At 43.1% G+C, this 14,396-nt stretch overlaps 1 non-coding gene across 1 annotated transcript; it reads right to left on the bottom strand.

Annotated features, from left to right (window-relative positions):
* Nucleotides 1-8,422: 8,422 nt before the first annotated feature.
* On the bottom strand, nucleotides 8,423-8,607 carry LOC130042548 (U2 spliceosomal RNA). The gene has a single exon (XR_008795248.1). It is a non-coding gene; the product is annotated as a U2 spliceosomal RNA (small nuclear RNA).
* Nucleotides 8,608-14,396: the final 5,789 nt, after the last annotated feature.

Here is a 14,396-nt window from a genome sequence, read left to right as displayed (position 1 = left end):
AGGACAGGCGGGTGGAGATTATTGCAAGATCTCAGAGCAGTCATCCAATGGGGGCCCTGCAGCCAGGGCTCCCCCATCCCTCTGCTATACCAAAGTCCTGGCAATTGTTAGTGATAGATCTTAAAGATTGTTTTTTCAATATTCCATTAGCTCCTAAACATTGTCAAAGATTTGCCTTCTCTCTACCTTCCCCCAATTTTCAGGAGCCCTATCAGCACTACCAATGGGTAGTCCTTCCCCAGGGCATGACTAATAGTCCCACTATGTGTCAGATATATGTTTCAGCGGTTTTAGGGCCCGTCCGGGCTCGTTTCCCCAACACACTTTTGATTCATTATATGGATGACATCTTAGCCGCCTGCCCCACCAAAGACCTGTTATTTCAACTCTATGATTATGTCCGGGTCACCCTGGAATCAGCAGGACTTGTAATCTCCCCGGACAAGGTACAGCTCTCCCACCCATACAGATATTTAGGATACACCATAAACAAGGTGGGAATAGCGCCTCAAAAAATATAGTTTGCTACTTCCCATTTAAAGACTCTACACCAATGGCAACAGTTTTTGGGAGAACTCCAATGGCTCTGACCATCCTTCTCCCTGCCCACAGGAGAGCTCAAACCTCTTTTCAAACTATTGAAGGGGGATTCCGAGCCCTCCTCACCTCGTCATTTGACCCCTGAGTCACAATTGGCTCTTAGAAAAGCAGAGGATGCCTTAGAAGAAATGCAAATACACCATATTGATTACAATCTGCCACTACAATTTATAGTGCTTACTTCAGAATTTGCCCCAACTGGAGTTTTCTGGCAGATTGGCCCATTATATTGGGTCCACCTCTCAGCTTCCCCCACCCGAACAGTGATTCCCTATCCCACCTTAGTTTCTCAATTACTCTGGAAGCCCAGAACCATAGGGTGTGCACTCTTTGCTAAGGATATGGACATATTGGTCGTTCTCTATTCCAAAGACATGATTAATAATCTGATACAATATGATGATTCCTGGTGCCTTTTTGTCTGCTCCTTTAAAGGCCAAATTACAAAGGCATATCCCAAACATAAACTCCTGCAAAGCTTCAGGATTTGTCCTATTATCTTCCCCCGAATCATTAAGACCACCCCCCCTTCCGGGCACACGGACCCTCTTTACTGATGAGAGCCATCGGTAAAAAAAAAAAGCGGTCGAGACGTAGTGGTTAATGGGCAGGTTGTTCACGCCATACAGCTTGCCGAAACCTCGGCGCAATTTGCAGAAGTATCTGCTTTATTATTGGCCTTGCAGACATTCCCTAATGAGACCCTCAATATTTACACTGATAGTGTTTGTTGCCAATATCTTCCCCAATTAGAAACAGCACCCCACATAGGTGAGGGCTCGAAAATTTTATCTCAGTTACGAACATTGTAACTGTTGATTTGGGCTAGAAAGGACCCGCTCTTTGTGGGTCATATTAGAGGACACTCTGGCCTCCCGGGACCCCTTGCAGAAGGTAATGAACGAGCAGATAAAGCTACCCGCTTAATAATGACATCCCTAGAATAGGATAAGGCCATACAGCTACATAAAAAATTCCACCTTAATGCCCAGTCACGCCGTTTTCATACGGGTTGTTCCAAAGCCGAGGCTCTCTCCATAACCACTGTCTGTCCCGCTTGAGCTCCTTATGTACATTCCCCATCCCTGGGAGTCAATCCTAGAGGATTGAGAGAAAATGATATTTGGCAAATGGATGTGACCCACACTAATTCATTGGGTAACCGGCATTATATCCATGTCTCGATAGACACACACTCGGGCATGATTTTTGCTTCACTACATGCCGGGGAAAAAACAAAACATGTTATAGATCACCTTACCGCTGCTTTCACATACATGGGAAATCCCAGGCAAATTAAAACTGACAATGGACCAGCCTATACAAGTCACGCCTTTCATTCCTTTTATGAAACCTGGGATATTGCACATACAACAGGCATTCCCTATAACCCCCAAGGACAGGCTATCATAGAGCGAGCGCACTGACATCTCAAAACTTATATTTCTAAAACAAAAGAGGGTGAGATCTACCAAGGCTGTCAAGGGCCACAAGCGCTCCTATCCACAACCTTATTCATTTTAAATTTTTTGCTCCTCTATGATTCGGGCCGCAGTGCAACCCAACGTCATTTCGCTACTCCAGCTCCCTTAAGGCAATGGTGAAATGGAAGGATCTGTCCTCAGGAACCTGGCAACCACCGGCAGCGATCCTTGCCAGAGTCAGAGGTGCAGTCTGTGTATATCCAACTAATGCAGGAAAACCCATTTGGGTACCCGAACGCCTGGTCAGGCCAATACACGAACCCCCCTCTTAAGCCCACCATCACTACCACAGCTGGCCCTAAGGCTGTTACAGCAGGCCCATCCATCCCAAACCCCAGTCTTGGCCCAATCATTAACCCCCTCAGGAGTCTTATCTAAGCCAAATATCAGACTCTGAATGCTACTGCCCCAAACCTGACTGAAGCCTGCCGGCTGTGCCCCATGCCACAGTTTCATGAGGCTATGGGTATTAACGCCTCATATAATGTTAATTACAGAGCCCCTGGGGAGTGGAAGGCCCGCCCCCAGGGATTGACCATGACCCAAATTAGCGGTCAAGGGACATATGTTGGTACAGTCCCTCAAAACAAGAAGGAATTGTGTGCACAGAATGTGGATTCCCTGGGATGGAGTAACTCTGCCTGGATCTCACCAACAATTGGAGCTTGGTGGGCCTGTTCACATTCAGGATTAACTCCCCACTTCGCAGGCTCAGTATTTAATGCCTCCCAAGAATTTTGTCTTATGGTTATTGTTATCCCAAAAATTATATACCACCCTGCTGAGGTACTCCTTGACTATTGGTCCAATTCCCCTGATGTCCCGCATAGGAACCGCAGGGAACCCATATCCGCACTAACCATCGCCACTCTGTTTGGCATAGGCCTGTCAGGTGCCGGCACTGGCATCGCTGCTCTGGCAACCCAACATTCTGGCGTATCTTCTCTAAGAGCAGCCATTGATGAGGACCTGGACTGAATAGAAAAATCTATTAGCCATCTTGAAAAGTCCTTGACCTCCCTGTCGGAAGTAGTCTTGCAAAATAGAAGGGGACTCGACTTGCTCTTCCTTAAAACCGGAGGGCTGTGCGCAGCACTGGGAGAAGAGTGCTGCTTTTACGCCGACCACACGGGGGTAGTCCGAGATTCCATGGCTAAGCTGAAAGAAGGCCTGGAACGGCGTAAAAAGGAGAGAGAGGCTCAGGAAGAGTGGTTCGAGTCTTGGTTCAATCAATCCCCCTGGTTCACCACCCTGATATCTACTATAGCAGGCCCTCTGATCATACTATTACTGATGCTTACATTCGGGCCCTGCATCCTGAGTTGACTTGTCTCATTTGTCAGAGACCAGATTGGCAAATCACTCAAATTCACTATACGCAGCTGAGAGAAACTAGCAAAGAGTAGCCCTATTCAGAAAGGTATTTCTAATGGGCCTGGGAAGCCTCTTCCTTTATCTGTTGCAGCAACCTCATCTCCTGACAGGTACTGGAAAACGCAGGAGAAGAAGGAGTGTGGACCAGACCCTTACAGAACCCCCGGATCACTGAACGAAGAGATCCCCATCACCCCTCTACCCTACCCCTGCCCCTTTGTTCTGAGCCGTGCTCCATTCTGGTCAAGCCACACTGGGTCCTGCCCGGTCTGGTAGAAATGTCACGAATCCTCCCCTGTGCCTCCTCACGGTTAAGGAAGTATGCCCTTGCCCAGGATACCCAATGACGGGCAACTTCCTTCACCGCTGCGCACACCTAAGACAGGGGCTAAAGCATTCTCCCCAAGGATGGGCACCACGGTGGGGCGACGGACGACCTAAGACAGGGGTCCTGGTGTGCCATAATTGAAAAAAAGGGGTGAGATGTTGCCTACTGAGCAACTAAAAGAATGCTTGATTTTTCATTCCCCTTTGTCCTGCTCAAAGCTGGGCAACTTCCCAGTACAGGAGGTTTCAGTTTGGGGAAAAATGCACCCTCAGAAATGATTTGTAAATGATGTATGAGGAACAGCACAATCTTTGCAGATACGTCAAAGCTATATCAAAGCAGGTCGTTCCGACCAATAGCATTATGTCGAAAGGGTCACCAGGTGGCTGACCAACGGTGCATGGCTCTGCTCATTGTCCCATCCACTTTCCCACGTCCCATCCCCTTTCCTTTCTTTTGGGTGGGCTGTGGAAACATACTTAAATCTGTACCTATGCTCTGAATAAACGCATGCATTCATGCCATCTCCTGAATGACGGAGCCCTGTGTGACTCGAGTGCTGATTTCACCCTGACGGCCCTCCCCTGGCTCGGCCCCGCAGCGCCGGACGTGGCAAAGTTTTGCTTGTTGGGTCACACCTGGTGATGCACAGGCGTTACTCCTGGCTCTACACTCAGGAATTATTCCTGGCAGTGCTCAGGGGACCCTATGGGATGCTGGAAATGGAACCCGAGTCTGCTCAAGGCAAACTCTCTACCCGCTGTGCTGTCATTCCAACCCAGTGTAATACGATTTTATACTTTAGTATTGATTTGAATCTATGGTCATATTTTTATTGTGCAAGCAGTCCTTCAGTTTTAAAACGCAAATTCCTGAGGATGATTCACATGGAACATTTTTTACTTCCTCTTTTTCTTTTCTCCTGACGGTCAACCTCATGAACAATCAATCTCCAAGTACACAGTAAATATTGCATCATCTTAAGCGACACCCCCTGAGGAACCCCACCCCATCCACAGGCAGAACTACCTAGGTTGCCTCATCCAGGGGGCCAGTAGTTGACCCAGCAGCTGCAGCTGCAGACGACGGATTGGCTGGAGAAGTGGTAAAGCCAGATGCGGAAATCAGGCGCCCGGTGCCAGCCAGGACTAGGGGCAAGGGTGACCCCGGTGCCCAGCTGGCCCAGGCCTGTCGGAAGTCGCTCCCTCGGGGCTGACCATGAGAAGAGAAAGACCCTGGTATTCCTTGATTCTTCTTTTTCCCTTTGGCCTTGCACCCCAACCCCTATTTTTAGTCCCAAGTTCTCCAGAGTCCTCAGTGAGTGCAAAACTGTGCCCCATGCCGCCTCTAACCAGGCAGGTGTCCCTCCCCCCTCGCGTTCCCCAAGCCTTGGCCCTCTGAAGAGACCTCGCAGCAGCCCTGTGCCAGGGCTACTGGAGGGACGCGTTGGTGTCCGGTTCCTGTGTCCCCTCGGGTCAGCCCAGGCACTGTGGCCTGTGGGAGCCCCCTGGAGGGATCTGATGCCACCGATCACCTCCAGGAGGCGACTGGAGGGTCCCCATAAGGGACAGTCTGTCTCCCCCACCTAGCGTGCTCAGGGCAGTGGGGGACACCCCACTAGCCACTGGACCCTATCTCCATCAGTTCTGAGCTGAGCTGCAAGTTAAGTAATGGTAGGAAATAAATCGTGACTCAAAAAAAAAAGTTTCCTCTTTTCTTTTCCTTCCCTTATCTTCTACTTGGTTTCCAAGTTCCTATTTTTATTACATTTTTTTTCTTCTGAGTTTAAGGGCTATGACTTTTGCTGTGTTTGTCTTGGGGTTCAAACCTCAGGCTGTGGGTTTTAGCTCTATGTGATTCCTCTGAGTCTGTGTGATTAGTGGGACGTAGGTGCTCCTTGCAGAGCTGCTTTGAGTTGTTCTCAGAGTGATTTGAAGGCTGGTGTGAAGAGGACAACAGCCTCTCCTCAATTGATGACAGAGAGCAAGTATAGTGAAATGAGATCCAAAAATGAACCCCAGTCTCCGGGTACCGCTTCACAGGTTCCTGCAGGTAAGAAACGTTTTCTGCAAGTTTATAATGAGATGAAGGTTGGAGAAGGAAGAGTGTCAGCGAAACCTAGGTGACATTAGTTGCTACTCTTTTCTATTGGATACAGTTGGGAAGTGCAGGCTGTAGTAGCTGGAGTTATCTAATTATGAAGCAGGAAGAGGTGTGACAGCCCCAAAATTGAGGTGTGAGAACTAACCCTCACCTCCACCCCTGTCATGTTAAGGGGAGTGCTGTTAAGTTGAGCCTTGTTCTGTCTTGTGTGGTTGAGTGAGTCTACAGTTAAGAGATCAGTGTTCAGCTCTTGTAACCATCAGCCCAGTGCAGGACTGTTGATGAATGAATGAATGGACCCCATTCCTTGATTAGAGAGGAAGGGTTTTGCAGGACTGTGTGTTTACTGATAATTGTAGACTCAGGCATAACAGAAGACCACTGCAGGTTAAAGGCAGGAAAGTCTTACAAAAACAGCTCATTGCATTTCAAGGGAAATATCTCTGCCATCATAAAATTATTTTTGGGGGGGGAGCGGATCAGGGGGCCACACCTGACAATGCTCAGTAGATACTCCTATCTCTTTATTTAGGTATCACTTCTGGTGAGGCTTACCTCCTGTACAATATTTCGGACCAAAAATGAAAAATTAATTTAATACTGATATCCAAGATAGATTAAATATACTTTTGGGGAGTAGAGCAAGGTATTTGAGTAGCATGTAATGTATCTGACACATAGAGAAAAAACAGAAAGAAAAAACCACATAGGTATAAGAAGCTAAGAAACACTATATGTGTGTGTGAGCATATGGCTCACTTTTCTGAAACTTGTCATATGAAGAAAATGAATATATTCTTAATATATAAATATGAAGAATTCTGAGGAAAATTTCTTCTTCCTCTAACAAAAAATTCATATAAAACTTTAGTAAGCATTGAAGTGCTCATTATAGAAAAAACAAGGCACACAAGAATTTAAATCTTTCTGGCGGTGGAATGCCAATAGAACTTTGGTGGTAGATATGATCAGACATACATACATGTGCAAATGTGAAGATAACACCCAAAATTTCATAATATTTTTAAATCTGATAAATAAAAAATACCTACCATGTGATAAAAAGTAGATATCAAATAATGTATGTGATCCAGTCATTTTTTAAAGATGCTGCTGAATGGGGCTGCATTGGTAGCAAAGCAGAAAGGGTGTTTGCCTTACATGCAGATTGCCCGGGTTTGATTCCCAGCATCCCATAGGGTCCCTTGTGTACCACCAGGAGTAATTCCTGAGTGCAGAGCCAGGAGTAACCCCTGTGCATTGCCCAGTGTGACCCAAAAAGTAAAAAAAAAAATGCGCGATTAAAATATTAGGTATTTTAATAATAAATAGCCAAATCACATTTAATCATATATTCATATCATCATATTTACATATATTATGAGTAAGCAATGTATAAATATTTATTATTAAAATGCCTAAGATCAAAATATTAAAAGTAGGAATCCTTAATGATAGGAACTTATGCTCTTATGTGTTTCTACAATGAATACTATTATTTCCTTTTCTTTTAAGTGTCCTATTACTTGTATTAATCCAAAAAATGGAGAAGAGGAAGGACTGGCCTGATTGTATTACTAATGAACCTAATTTGATTTCTCTTGCAGCTCCAAAAGAGAAGACTAGCCCTCCTCAAAGTAACTCTGGTTGCCTCAAACTACTTCTTTTCTCTTTGCTGATTCTTCTTCTGCTGCTGAAAATCTCAGTTCCAATTGTCATCATCAGTAAGTAGCTAATTGAATCTAGATGGAATATCTCCCTTACCTGAAGAGATAGCATCCTTTTGACACTGGCAATTGAATAATGGATTTCACCAGAAATATGAAGTCTTTTTTAGGCTAAACATAACAATAGGCATCCTTTGGAAACTTGGTGGCTTATTTGAGTTTAGTTACTCTTCCATCAAATAATGAAACCAACTCACTTGAAAAAAGTAAAGAGTATATGTATATGCACTTGTTTGTGTTGTAAAGTGAAACCTAGAGGTTATCATTGTCTACATTAGACTGTTGGGTAAATGTGGACAAATGTCTATTCCTCCGTAGTTTTGTTCAGGCCTTTTTAGGTTCAGGCACCTAGTTTGGGAAGACGAACAGGAAAAGGAAATGGGAAAAACGGTTTCAGGCAGAATTTCCTATTGAATTTTTACCTCACTTCTTCCTGCCCTGTCCTACATCGATGTTGTAAAACGTCAGTTGCCAAGAGGTAGATATCCATATCCTGTTACCTCTAACATGCATTCCCTTGGCATTATTTTTCTAAAAATTTGGGGCTATATCCAGAAGTGTTTAGGGCTTGCTCCTCACTCTGTGCTCAGAGATCACGGGTGGTATGATTTAAGGGACTGTCTAGCTGCTCTACTAACTCTAAGAATTTAAGATTTCTAAATTCAGTAAATTCCAATAAGATTTCTAAAAGGTGTAAAAACCAGTACATATTTGGACATATATTTCATTCAATATTTGATCAATAAATATGCAATGATAACTACCCTCTTTTTTTTCTAGCACACGAATAGTGCAAAATGAGCAACAGGTAAATATCCCAATGATTGAGAGAAGTTCAGAGAATAGTGGAAAATTGTCATGTCGACCAATGGTTTCACCACGATATAAATGTGTTTTTGAGAAACAAAGACATAGATTTCCTGAAAGAAGGGTTTTCTACTGATAAGAACAGATACTACACTTGATCCTAGCCAAAAGGCCGAGAAGCGATAAGAAGGGTTTTCTAGAGCCATAGGACAATCTGGGTAACATAATTATAAATAACTGGAACATACAGTGTTAAGTGAACTGTGAGAAATAAAGTTGTAGATACAAGAAACAAATGGCCCTCAGATAATGAAGAGTTCTGTGTACAATACTAATAGTTGAAATTTTTGATGATTTTGGGGTCTCACCACATGTGTCCAGGCATCCCATATGGTTCCCCAATACATGCCAGGAGTAATTCCTGAGTACAAAGCCAGGAGTAACCTTTCAGCATTACCAGGTGTGACCCAAAATGAAAAAAACAAAATAACAAGCATCGTATTTAGTTTTAATCAATCAGCTGGGAAGTTCTTTTGGCCTGGCTGAAATCATTCTCACATAAAGCAGTCAGGTACCATGGGGGACAAGTTTGTGTTTGAAGAAGAGGGTGTAAGTTGGCAAGACATGGGCAATTTGGTTAAAATTATTTCAAAATTCCTTGACTAGCCTGAGTTTATATGAAAGGTTACTTTAGGGTTCCAAAAATGAGAGTGGAAGTCAGAGAAATGTCTTGAAACCATAGTGTGGCACTAATCAGAATTGCTTCTATCCATTCTGCTCTCTAAGGAAGTTTTTAAAATCACTTGATCACTTATCACTTGACATCCCATTATTCATTGATTTGCTCAAGCGAGCACCAGTAACATCTCCATTCCTCCTTGTCACGTGCTAGTGTAGTACAATGGCATCTGCTTGCTCCAGGAACATGAAAAGCCTCAAACTGTCCTTCAGGGTCTTGATTAAGAAGTCTGACCATCTCCTAAGTGGGCGACCACACGATCTTTTGACATCTTGTGGAATCCAGTCAGTAATGGCTCTAGTTCAGCAGTCATCTCCAAATCGCATTGCATGCCCAGCCCATCTGATTTTTGATGCCTTGGCAAATAAGACAGCGTCCCTGATTTTTCAACCGTTGACGGAGGTTGGAACTCCAGTTTCCTTCTCTCACTTGAGTGAAGCTTGATACTCTCTCGATTCCTCTTTGGGAGACCCGAATAGCATTCTCATCCAGTTTTCATAGGGCCAGGTCTCTGAGGCATATGTTAATGCAGGAAGAATGGTGGAGTTGAAGAGATGTGCACGGAGCCGGAGGTTCCTCGTCCTCTTAGCTATTTCTTCAATGCTTTCGAAAGCATTCCATGCCGCATTCTTCCTCCTGAGCAGCTCAGGTGCCAGTTAGTTCGTCATGTTTTAAAATCATCATTTTTTTTGTCTTTTCCCACATTCTTGATGTTCAAGTCTGAGGGATTGAACCCAGGTCCTCACAAATGCCACACAAACATTTTATCATTGATAACAACATCCCTCAGACTAAATTAAGGAAATCTTAGAGTCATTTCAAGTTAAAGTGATGTAAAATTTGATTCTCCTTTTTTTTTTCTTTTTGTGTCATACTTGGGGATGCGTAGGGGTTACTCCTGGATCATGCACTCAGGAATTACTCCTGGCTGTGCTCATATGGGATGCTGGGAATTGAACCTGGGTTGACCGCGTGCTAGGCAAATGCCCTACCTGCTGTATTATTGCTCCAACCCCAGATTCTACTTGTTGAGAAGTAATATTGAAAATGAATGTGGCTACAGGAAAGATGCAAAATAATGGACATTCTTATAAAACACCAGAACGATATTGAGTCACTATAGAATTTTTTAAGTGGAGGAGATATCATGATCACATTTGACATATAGAAATACATTTTTATGAGTGGTATGTCAATTAAACAAGTCAGGCCAAAGTTGGAAACAAAAAGTAGACAATCAATTCATTATCCATTTGCAGAAGAGTAAGAACTTGACCCAAGTTCTGTGGTAGTAAAGAAATAAAGATAATGAGAAGGTAGTGATGATATCATCACTTGAATGATGGTACCACATTGTATCAATACAATGATAATGAGAATGTAGAATCCAGGAGGCAGAGTCTTGATGGATACTGAGGTATAAAGATAAGGGATTAAAACTCAAGAATGGTTCAGATGTTTTCACCTGATAAACTCAATAATGGAGATATTCACAGAGGTGTATATTATAGGCTGGTAGCAGGTTTATGAGTGAAGATAGAAATTTCAGTTTGCGGTACATTGAGTTTTGTTGACTCTGGAACCTCAAGTGGACATGTTGGTTGGAGACATACTGTCTGGATTTTATAAAAGAAATCTGAATTTGGGGAATATGATTGCATGTTTCAGATGAAAACCTGGTTACTCATATTATCTCTCAGGGAGAGGCTTTCAATGAGAGTGAGGATAAGAAATGTTACAATTAAAAGAAGGATGGATAAAGAGGAGTGTGAAGTAATTACAGAAGCATCAGCAAGAAATGTGAGGAATATTAGATTTTTAAAAGAGGTGAGAATACTATCGAGATTAACAAGCATCAGAAAGATATGAAAGGCAAAATCAGGAAATCATGGTGTCCGACAAATGAAGTAAAGAAAACAGAGTTCGAGAATTGCAAGTGGTTGAAGGAGAGAAGTTGTAGTAGTGTCCTGAGCATGTGGCTGGAGCGTAGCAAGAGTGGAGTAGCGAGGGGAAATTCAGTATTGGTTGGTCTGGGAGCTTGAGGGAGGTGATGAAGTACAAGAGAAATCTCACTATTTGGAGAAGAATGTAAAAGGTAAAGGTAAAGGCCCTCCCGTTGTTCGTTGATTTGCTCGAGCGGGCCCAGTAACGTCTTCATTGAAGACTTTGTTGTTACTGTGTTTGGCATATCGAATACGTCACAGTGAGCTTGCCAGGCTCTCTCGGTAGCTTGCCGGGCTCACCGAGAGGGGTGGAGAAATATAGAAAATATTTTTAAAAAATATTCATAAAACTGATGCTTTTGGGCTGGAGCGATAGCACAGCGGGTAGGGCGTTCGCCTTACACGCGGCCAACATGGCCGACCCGAGTTCGATTCCTCCGCCCCTCTCGGAGAGCCCGGCAAGCTACCGAGAGTATTGGATATGCCAGACACAGTAACAACAAAGTCTCCAATGGAGACGTTACTGGGTCGGCTCGAGCAAATCGATGAACAACGGGAGGGCCTTTACCTTTACCTTTTACCTGAAAAAAAAATCTGTGATTTCAACATCTGAAGGATTAGAATGTGTTGAATGCTGGATAATTAGGTGGTTCTCTTTTTTCACAGTTAGCATCCTTCTACTTTTTTTGTATTAGTGGGTTTTGTTCAAATTAATAGTATAGGGAAAACCTCAGCAGTACTAGGAAAAATCAACATTTTTCTTTATTTTAGGTTTCTTTCAAAAATGTTTTAAACCTGTTCAAGAAGAAAAGTTTACCCTAGAACCGACTCACACAATGTTGGAATGTAAGAAAGAAATCGTGACCATGAAAGGTAAGAGCTAATATGCACATAATGAGTTGTTGATTATATAATGGGTAAATGTCGCTCTTCCAGGGCGGGCTGGTAGGTCACAGTGGGATAGTGACCCAGGGGTCCCCTTGGTATATTTAGGGTCTATCGATCACTATCCCTCCCCGACTGGCAGACTGTGACAGACGAATAAAGGAATGGGGGCCATAGGCTTGCAGGTAATCAGTGTTCACTTATTCAAGTCTCACAGCATTCGTTATAGAGAAAACAAGAAGGCTCAGGGTAGCAGTTACACAAAGGTGTGGTTGAACATTATAATAAATAATAAATAGATATAAAGCCCTTTCTTCAGGGGGAGTTCTAGTAGATTCACTTAAGGACAGAATCTCACCTAGGGGCTCCAGCACTTTAAATCCCTACTAGGAGATTGGCCCAGGGTGAATCCATCTAAGGGGGATATTGTTTTCTTCTTTCCTTTGCTAGTAATCTATTTAAATAATCATATTAAATTTACTTCCCAATAATATTTCTAGTCATTTTGTACAAACGCAGTAAGAGATATATTAAGCTTCAAGAGTGGCTCTTCCTGGGAACATCTCACTATATATCATAGACTACAATATATCATAGACTACAATCCTCGGGTCAGGCTAGTCTTTCCTACCTCAATAGGGTCCTTATTCAGTCACTACTTTTTTTGCTGTTGCCAGTTGTCATGCTGTTCCAGAATGGTGTTCTTATGGCGCTTTGTCTGTCCTATTTCAGTGCCATCGTAGCTCACTGCTTGCCCTGGGTCCATCCCTGTCCATTGCTGGGAACCCCTGTTGGCGTGTTAGGAACTGAGCACAATTTAGGCTTAAGACAGGTAAATACGATGGATGCCCAGGAGTAAATATTATTTGGACTCAATTCACTCCCATGTTACAAAAGCAAAGCATTAACTCTCTTCCTGTGTCTGGACAAAAAAGGACATTGCTCTAAAATTATGCAAAGGACATAAAGGAAAGAGAAAAGCAGTATTTCCTTTACATATACAAAATCAGAAGAATTTGGCTTTACAAGTTATAGGGTCTGATTTGGGGATTCAGTGATTAACAGACAAGAGAGGAAGAGCACAAAGGAGCAATTAAAGATAAACACAGAGGATAGAGCGTCCCTCATGAAATTGGGTGTGCATCATGAGCACTGTGGTGGGTGCAACTCAATAAACTTAAGCTTCCTACTGGAGAAGAAAAGACAACTCAAAATTAAACCTAAAATGTTTAGAACTGTAATCCAACAAGTAAGGATCAAAACTCAATAGTTTCAGTAAGGTTCATAAGTAAAGCATACATAAAAGCTGTTTCATAATGTTTTAGGTGCACAAATATACCAGCTGTTAATAATTTAATGTGCATATCTTTAATTAAAATGTGAAAATGCGATTTCATAGCTTTTGGATTTCTTCTCTTTTCTTGCCACACCTGGATGCACTCAGGACTTAATCTGGTTCTGTGTTTAAGGATCACTCCTTGGCATTGCTCTTAGTACATTATGGGTTGTCAGAGGGGAAATCCAAGTCCGCCATATGGAAGGCAAGATCCTTGCTCACTGTACTATCACTCGAATAAATTTTTTTTTCTTTCTATTTTTTGGGGGGTGTGACACCCGGTGATGTTCAGGGTTTACTCCTGGCTTTGCACTCAGGAATCACTCCTGTCGGCTCTTGGGGGACCATATGGGATGCAGGGGATTGAACCCTGGTCGGCCGTGTGCAAGGCAAACGCCTAATCCTGTAGGCTGTTACATCTCCAAACCCTTCAGTGGATTTCTTTAGCCTTCACTTATCTTGTTACTTTATGTTCACTCTTATTTCCCCACGTATCTGTTTAAACTGACTTCCTCAAGAGAGATCTAATACCATTGTGTTTTAAAAAAACACAAATATTTCATGCATTCAAATGGTTTCTCAGATAATACACAATACTTACTGGAAAGAGTTGAAAGCTGTTTAGTTTCAGTTTCCTCCACTTCTGAAGGGAGAAGACTGGCAACACAATGTCATTTTAGGCTGCAATGAAAACACAAACTGACACCTTAAATAATAGGTATTTATTTTCTTCCAGTCCCACAGAACAATCCCTTCCAGTCAGTGAGATCAGGTGCCAGCAGGACTGGTTTCTGTTGAGGAATTTATTCTGGCTTATAGATAGCTGTTTTCTTGCTGCGTCTTCAAATGAGTTCTCATCTTTACATAGGGCATGGGGACGGAAGAAGGAAAGAGGGAGAGAGGAAAAAGAGAAGAGAGGGAAATGTAGAGAGAGGGATCGACCATCGAAAGAGAGGAGGGAGAGAGGGAGAGGGAAATGAAGGAGAGAGTGTGGGAAAGTGAGAGGGAGAAGCGTTTTGGTCTATCTTCCTTTTATTGAAAGTTCAAAACATTTACTTGATTAAAAGCTG

The sequence above is a fragment of the Sorex fumeus genome, unplaced genomic scaffold, assembly GCF_029834395.1.
Source record: "Sorex fumeus unplaced genomic scaffold, SorFum_2.1 ptg000101l, whole genome shotgun sequence".
NCBI classification, from domain to species: Eukaryota; Metazoa; Chordata; class Mammalia; order Eulipotyphla; family Soricidae; genus Sorex; species Sorex fumeus.
The sequence above is the reverse complement of the archived record's forward strand: the minus strand, read 5'-3'. Positions and strand labels throughout refer to the sequence as shown.